Below are 7,975 nucleotides of genomic sequence, written 5' to 3'. Positions count from 1 at the left end.
ATGTAAAGCCTTGAAACCCGTTAAGGCAGGTAGTATTTCTTCTGGTGAGCCCTAATGCAAGGTACTGCTTGGAAATATTTCGCTAGATTTAAGGTGCTTTTGAAGTAATTAATTTTCCATTCCTTGAAAGTAATATACATTCAAACATTACTTATTCAGCTTATTATTCCCAATTATTTAGGTATGCAAGAATTTGCAGTAATTACATAGATTTTAAAAATAGATGTAAAAAGCTTAGCCAAAAACTGATCTTAAGAAGTTTTTCTGCCAATAAAATTAGTTGGCAAATTAAAAAATTTAGTTTTCTGTATCATGAACTTTTAGGTAAATATACAAAAAATTATAAAGAAACGCTGAATGATATTTTAATACAATTTCTTCTAGCATCAGAGCTTATTTTGTTTGCAGGTGGTTGAGTTTGTTTGGGACTAGGTACATAATCAGAAGCATAGGTATTATGTGCATAATAAATCCGTACCTGGTCGATGTCCAATGTTGACAGGATTGCATGAGCGGTATGTTTTTTCCTTGGCTGTCACATAATAAAACAGGGTGTTCTTTCTCCTAGTTCCCTTTTTTTGTTTCTCTTCTTTGGCAGGCATTTAATAGTCCTAAGATAAAACATTTTTTTTTGTCTCTTTTGACACAAAGCCCAGAACGCTTCAAAAATGTCTTGTCGCTCTTCTTGGCTAATTTTCTGATACGGGTAGGGACATGTTGAACTGTTACTTTTATCTGATGGTTTTTTCATACTTTTTACTTTTAGAAGGGTCAACATATACTGCTTCGAAATTAACTGCCACTTTGATTTTATTCTTGATCCATTAAATTTTTCTCTTGACTCTTTTTCCTTTCCTTTTCATCTGTACTGTCGGACTGTCCGACAGTGGCCCTACAAGCGGCTCAACTGTTACTGGGTCATCTAAACTTGTAAGGGTGACACATCCTCTGGCAATTCTACTGAGCTGGAGGGACTCAAACTTCTTTTGTCTAAGGACATGTATGCCACAATTTCATTAGTTTCATCATGTGAATGGTCAGGCTGGACAAACATTTCGAATACCGCTGGCTGAAAAGTGGTATAAACAGGAACAGTTGAGATACGACTATCGTCGGTCTTGCTTGAAAGCTTGCAGGATCTTCATCACTTCCAGACAAAGAAGACAAATCGTCAGAGCTAAAAGAAGTGTAAATATTAAATTATAAATAAATATGATGGGTAGGTATAGCTAGAAGGCAGGAAAAAAGCATTGGCACTTTAAGTTGACCTTAACTTGACTTACTTACTTGACTTAAGGCGCTTGCTGAGGGATTGGTATAGAGAAGGATGAGACTAGGCTCCTCCAGGTTGACCTATTGCTTGCCAGGCTCGCAGCTTCTTCCACCGGGATGTGGGTTTGGGTGAGGACTTCATCGGTTTTGTCTTTCCACCTAGTGTGTGGGCGTCCTCTGGGTCGTTTCCATCCGGGTAGGGTGGGGCCGAAGTCAAATGCAACCCATGCCGGGGCGTCGCGTGGCATGCAAAGGAGGTGGCCTTACCACCGATCAGTACACTGGGCGAGCTGCGTCGAGAAAGGAGTTTGAGCCGCACGTGACAAGAGAGTATGGTTGCTAACGAAGTCAGTCCAGTGAAGTCTTTCGATTCTTCAGAGATGTTTCGTCTGAGCGACATCGATGGCACTGAGGATAGATTTGGCAGCTGGCCATGTCTCCGCTCCATACAGCAGGACAATGCTGACTGACGCATTGTAGAAGCGCATTTTGGTAAAGCGGCTTTTGTTTGCCTTCCGCCAGATGCTGCTAAGCCTCCCAACAAGTGCTGAAGCTTTTGCAATTCGAGATGAAAGCTCTTTTGTGATCAAGCCCTCCATCGACAGAATAGATCCCAGGTAAGTGAATTCGTCAGCCACATCTACTCGACTGCTTCCGCTGTTGACTTCCTTTACAGTAGAATGGGACGTGGGGGGCTCAAGGAGCAAAGTTTTGGTTTTCTGCCAGTTGATCTTCAGTACAACTTTCGAGGCTTCTTCTGAAAGCAACTGGAGAGCTTTGGTCATCTTATCGACGGTGCTCGCAACTAGCGCTACGTCGTCGGTGAAGTCAGCATCAGAGAGTACCCGGTCTCCGAACAGAAGACCGAATTGAAGGCGATTTATCGTGCTGGCCATAACATGATCTATGACGCAGTTGAAAAGCTCGAGATCGACGGCGCAGCCTTGACGGATGCCAGTCTTTACTAAGAATATGGAAGTACATCTTCCATTGACTAGTACGCCGCTTTCCATACCCTCATGCAGATTTTCAAAGAGTGAGCAATATTTCTTGGGTAAAATCGCAGTTCTTAGTATCAGCCAAAGTGAACGGCGATCGACAGATTCGAAGGCAGCCTTAAAGTTCACGAACGCGATGTACGCTTTTTGGTGGAACTCTCGCGTCTTCTCAATCAACTGGCGCATAGTAAACATTTGCTCCGTCGTTGACCTGCCGGGAATGAATCCGGCTTGTTGGACTCTTCTCTTTCTACGCAAAAAGGTGGAACTCCTGTCCAGGAGTGACATGGTGAAGAGTTTACCAGGAATGGAGAGAAGCGTGATCCCATGATAGTTGGAGCAGATTTTAAGGCTGCCCTTACGTTTCCAGAGGGGTAATATGATGCCAGCACGCCAGTCATTCGGTATACTTTCTGTCGTCCATACAACTGAGAAGATTATCTGGAGCCACAGAATAATTGCTGCACCCCCGTACTTGAGAAGTTCTGCAGAAATACCACAGACGCCGGGGGCTCGATTATTATTTAACCGTTTTAGAGCATTTCAGATCTCAAGGGTAATAAACGGTTGCAATACGAGGTAGGAAGTAGCCTCGGATATGGTCATTGCTGCTTGAATCAGATCAGGGTCGGGATGAGCAACTGACTCGGCATTCAGAAGCGTTGAGAAGTGACTGCTCCAGGCAGAGAGTTGCCCTGCATCGTCATCCAGCATACTTCCGTCAGCAGAAAAAACACGGCTCACGGTGGAAGTCCTCCCTTCCGTCAGCTCGAGGAGGTGTTTGTAGAGGGAGCAGGTGTCTCCTTTTCTCGAGGCATCTTCAAGATCGCTGGCTTTCTTGTAGACGAAGGTCTTCCTGTCACTGTGCAGCAGGCTATTGCGCAGGCCATTGAGTCGTCTGTACTCTGGCATATTCTTTGCTAAACGGGCCTTCCGGCGCAGCTCGATTACAGCCAGAGTCTCCTGGGATATCCAGGGTTTATTCTTGTGTCTGCTGCGGCCAATGGTACTGCCAGCAGAATCAAGTATGTTATCTTTGAAAGACTTCCAGGCTACTTCACGGTCGTCCAGAACTTGGAGGCAGCTAAACGGGTTTGAGATATCGAGAGCTTACTTCTGTTGCATCTGAGATGTAGCCAGACTACTCAGATTAAGCTTGGGAGGCCGTCTTTCTTGTCCTTGTGCTCTCAGGCTTAGCCTGAGTGTGGCAACTACCATCCTATGGTCTGTGTTTCCAAGCTCGGCCGACCTATAAGTCCGGCAATTTGTTATCGACGAGCGCCAGTGACCCAAGATCATAACATAATCGATCATGTTTTTTGTCTGGCCGTCGTTACTATACCAAGTGTATTTGTGTATATCTCGTCTCTGAAAGAGCGTGTACGCAATAACCAGATTATGCATATTGCAGAGCTGGAGGAGTCTGTCCGTTGTCATTCAGTGAATCTGGAGTCACAGGGCCGAGAACACTTCTCCACAAGCCTTCGCTGTCATTTACCGTCACGTTATGGTCTCCCAAAAGAGTGACGATATCGTGGGATGGGACTCTTGACTGGTTTGCTGAGAGCTCCACATAGAACTGATCCTTCACTTCCGCAGAACTAGGATTGGTGGGAGCATGGCATACAATAATTGTCCACTTTCCATGCTTGTGCTTGAGCTGAGCCATCAGTATTCTATCTGAAATTTGTTTATAGGAGAGAAGGCATCTCTTGGCTCTAGCGTTCAGCGCGAGGCCTACACCATTTGTCTTTTGTTTTTTGGGTCACTAGACCAGATCAGGTGATATCCTTCACCAATATCCTCGGACTCTCTTCCGACAAGACGGGTTTCCGTAAGGCCGGCCACAGCTATATTGAAGCGTTTTAGCTCATAGGCAAGCATTGATTTAGCTCCAGGAAAGTTGAGTGTGAGTACGTTCCAGGTGGCGAGTCGTATTCCACCCTCGTCAATAAGGTTCATTCGATGGTCTAAAATCGGTCCAGGGACGTCCTGGGGTCGTGGAAGGTAAGGGGGGGGTAGGTCATCCGAGGCAGTATCATCGTTTAAGTTGACCTCTTGGTATCAAAACATAGAAACATAATGTTGATTAAGAAAACGGCCCAAAACAACGCCAGTACATGCCATAAGGTGCTATGGACCGGGAAAGTATATACTTTCAATGCACTCTGCTACCTCTAACTTTTTTTTTCCAGTTTTGTTTCGTCACAGTTTATTCGATTTACAGGTACATGGGTTGAAACAACTGAGAGTCTGAGACACATTGGGAGAATAGATATAAAATATATAATATGCGCTATATACTTGCACATCAGGAGGGATTCGGGGTTAAAAAAAGCGGGGCTGCATGCAAATGTGTTAACTATGATTGTTCTGTATATTATGAAGTAAGAATTGTTTTCTAAAGATAGTAAATATATAATTTGGGCCATATATTTGCATATTAGGGGGAGGGGGGGGGGGTAAAAAGTAGCGAGACTGTATGCAAAATGTGTTAGCTATGATTATTCTGCATATTATAAAGTAAGAATTGTTTTCTTAACCTATTTCCTTCTCTCCAGTTAGTTCTCTAGGCAAACACCCAGAAGAGCATTTCCTTAGCACTATCATGTTTTATTATTATATAAGGTTAACTTATTTAGTGTACAGCGTCTTCATCTTCCAGATGAAGGCATCGTTAAACATCTTCCAGATGTTTCTCCACATTTGTAGCATTAGCAAACAATTTTATATTGGTTATTTATTTTAATTTCTGTTCGTTTTGGGTTTTATTTATTTATCAATGCTGATTTGTGGTAGTTTCACGCTTGGTAGATTATTTGATTCTATTCTTGCTCATTTTTTGTTTAATGGAGTTCTTTACTTTTCTTTGAAAACTTATTTTGTAGAAAATGTTTTTTTAAATTAATTAAAAGTACTCTAAAAAGTACAGGCGAATGCGCAGATACGTCAAAAAATCCTTTGGTAAAGGCGCATAACTGATACGTCAATTACGCTTCCAACAGAATGAAACAAATGTTACGTCAAAACGATTTTGACTCGTAACATTGCATGGTAGTGCGATACGCTAAAACAGAGCCCAGATTCAGAAACAGCACAAAATTTCACACTAGAGGGCACTGATAACCCAGTTTCGCTTAGAAATGCCCTAATACGCCAATTCCGCTTCCAGGGGCACATGATATTATCATGATTACGGTTAATCTAGCAAGTGCTACTGTGTATTTAGTCGCGGAAAAAAGTATATATAAGCAGCAAGTTTGCTTTGTAATAGGGTTTGTTTTTACGTATTTAGGATCTTAACATTTAGAACTTTTCCGTGTCAGATTCCTTCATCATTTGGATTTGTTTCACTCTCCTTAGCCTTGCCACACCCCTCTTGATGAAACAACCTGTATTGCCCCAAAATGTGAACCGTGTAATATACATACATACATATATATATATATATATATATATATATATATATATATATATATATATATATATATATATATATATATATATATATATATATATATATATATATATATATATATATATATATATATATATATATATATATATATATATATATATATATATATATATATATATATATATATATATATATATATATATATATATATATATATATATATATATATATATAAATTATTCATTACATTCATGGGAAGGGAAGCAATCGATAAACAGGGTTAGGGCAAGACAAACTCCGAGAAGGTCAATCCCAAGCCAGCCTTATTTTGAAAAAAAAACTCCTTCAAAGATAACGTTGACGATTCTGTTAGCAATGCTTTTTTCCGATCTGGAAAGTACAAGTAGTACCTCACAGAAAGAGGGGAAATTTTAAAGTACCGAATACCGTTATCAATCTTTGGCCCACTTTTATAAGAACTAAGGTCCAGGTAGAGCTTTGTCTCCGGAGGACCCAAATCTCCCCTGCCGGCATATATATACAACGTCCTTCAGCTGTTGAAAACAAATATAGCTTTAAACTCTGTTCTTATTAGATTCCAAGCAAACCTATAAAACATGTCAAGAAAAGGGAGAAAAGTGAAAGGAAAGGCCAAGCCCCATTCAAACAGACTCATGACTCTAGTTTCCAGTCAGAAGCATCCACAGTCTTCTCATAAAGGGTAACTGTGCAGATTCAGTTGGCGGAGGGTCACGTTTTTACCTTGCAGCAGTGACGGCATATTTGGCCGCTGGGGTCCTTGAGCTAGTTGAAAACGCTGGACGAGACAACAGAAAACACGTATCATCCTTTTTCTTTAAACCTTCAGTTTGCTATGACAAACGACACAGAGCTGAACAAGCTTCTATAGGGGGTTATTGTTGGCAAGGAAGTATTTTACCCAATATTCAAGCAGTCCTTTTACCAAAGAAGACTGAAAAACTGGTAAAGGTTTAAATGGATTTAACCTTGACCCTACCAAAAAACCGAGGTCTGCGATGATCAGTTGGCTTTCCCCCTCTGCCCCATAGAAAATTATGCCCCTGCTTTTAATCCTTATGGAGCCTCATATTTTAAAAAGAGCAAAGTAGCGTTTTTGAATATGTGTTGCATTAAAACAAATCGTTTTACGCTATTTTTATTCTAGCCAAAAGCTTAACAAAACCAATGCTTATTATAAATAAGGGTAGAATTAAATTTTCCTTAGTTCCTATATGTTTTATTCAAACACGAAGGAAAAGCTTAATACTGTAAAAAAGCCAAAGTTAGGTTTTTTAATAATTAGTGACAACATCGTGGAAAACATTCACAAAAAAAATTTAAAGAACACGTCAGGTTTACTCATAAATTAGGCCAGACATACATTTTAGGCCGCCGCGGCGAGTCTGTCTTTTGATAGCTGGCTTTGTGATCCTGTGGATATTGTCGACTTTGCGATGAAGTTTCGCGCCTCCATTTCCAAACCCCTTTCCTCCTTTCCCTCTTCTTGTCATATTATATGGAATTGTGAATAGTTGGAAAGTTTTGGTCAGACTAACGCACAGCATAAATATTATAATATTTATTTATGCTGTGGACTTTATAATGTTTATGCTGTGACTAACAAAATTTCTTAAAAATCTGTTTAACTTATAGCAAGAGAATCCTTCCCCACAAATTGTTTCTCTTCCGCGTGTTTCTTGCTCTGTATAAATATAATCTCTAGGCGTCAAGTTTACTTGTTCCACTGTTTGTGATTTATCACCAAATTTTGTAATTTTTTTCTGTTTGGTGATTTTGCCTAAAAAACTGGTGATTGAACAGGGTCAACATGATGATCAGGCAGAGGTGTAAATTCGGGGGGCAAAGTTGAAGCCAATTTTCCCAAATCAAGTGAAAATGACAGTAGAAACTAAAAATATAAGCCGTTTTGTAACATAAAGGCATTATTTAGTACTTTAAAAGTACTATAAAGGTACTTTATAGTACTATATAAAGGTAACTTATAGTACTTTAAAGGTAACTTATACTACTATAAAGGTAGATATGTACTAAAAACTGATCTCTTTCTGTTGATGCTTGAATTATGCAGGTTTATCTTAGTTTTGACAAGATTTTGGAAGAAACTGAATTTCAGATGGAAGACAAATGGGTTCGGGAGGTCTGGAAGGAACATTTCCCCCCTGTTCCATAGAAAATTACGCCACTGTGATCAGGGAGGTTCAAAACGTCATCGCAAAGTCGATAATATCCTAAGTTGCAAAAGTTG

General features: G+C 40.2%; 1 long non-coding RNA gene across 1 annotated transcript in view; it reads left to right on the top strand.

Annotated features, from left to right (window-relative positions):
* The first annotated feature begins 422 nt into the window (after window positions 1-422).
* The window catches only part of LOC148944277 (uncharacterized), a 53,378-nt gene continuing 45,825 nt past the window's right edge, over window positions 423-7,975 (top strand). Inside the window, exon 1 of the long non-coding RNA XR_016142821.1 lies at window positions 423-515. This is a non-coding gene — a long non-coding RNA (uncharacterized LOC148944277). The remainder of the gene's footprint in view (window positions 516-7,975) is intronic.

This window comes from Artemia sp. Qi Xiang Cuo, chromosome 14, assembly GCF_049724085.1.
Source record: "Artemia sp. Qi Xiang Cuo chromosome 14, ASM4972408v1, whole genome shotgun sequence".
NCBI lineage: Eukaryota > Metazoa > Arthropoda > Branchiopoda > Anostraca > Artemiidae > Artemia > Artemia sp. Qi Xiang Cuo.
Note: the sequence above shows the minus strand (reverse complement) of the source record. Positions and strands in the feature narration are given on the sequence as shown.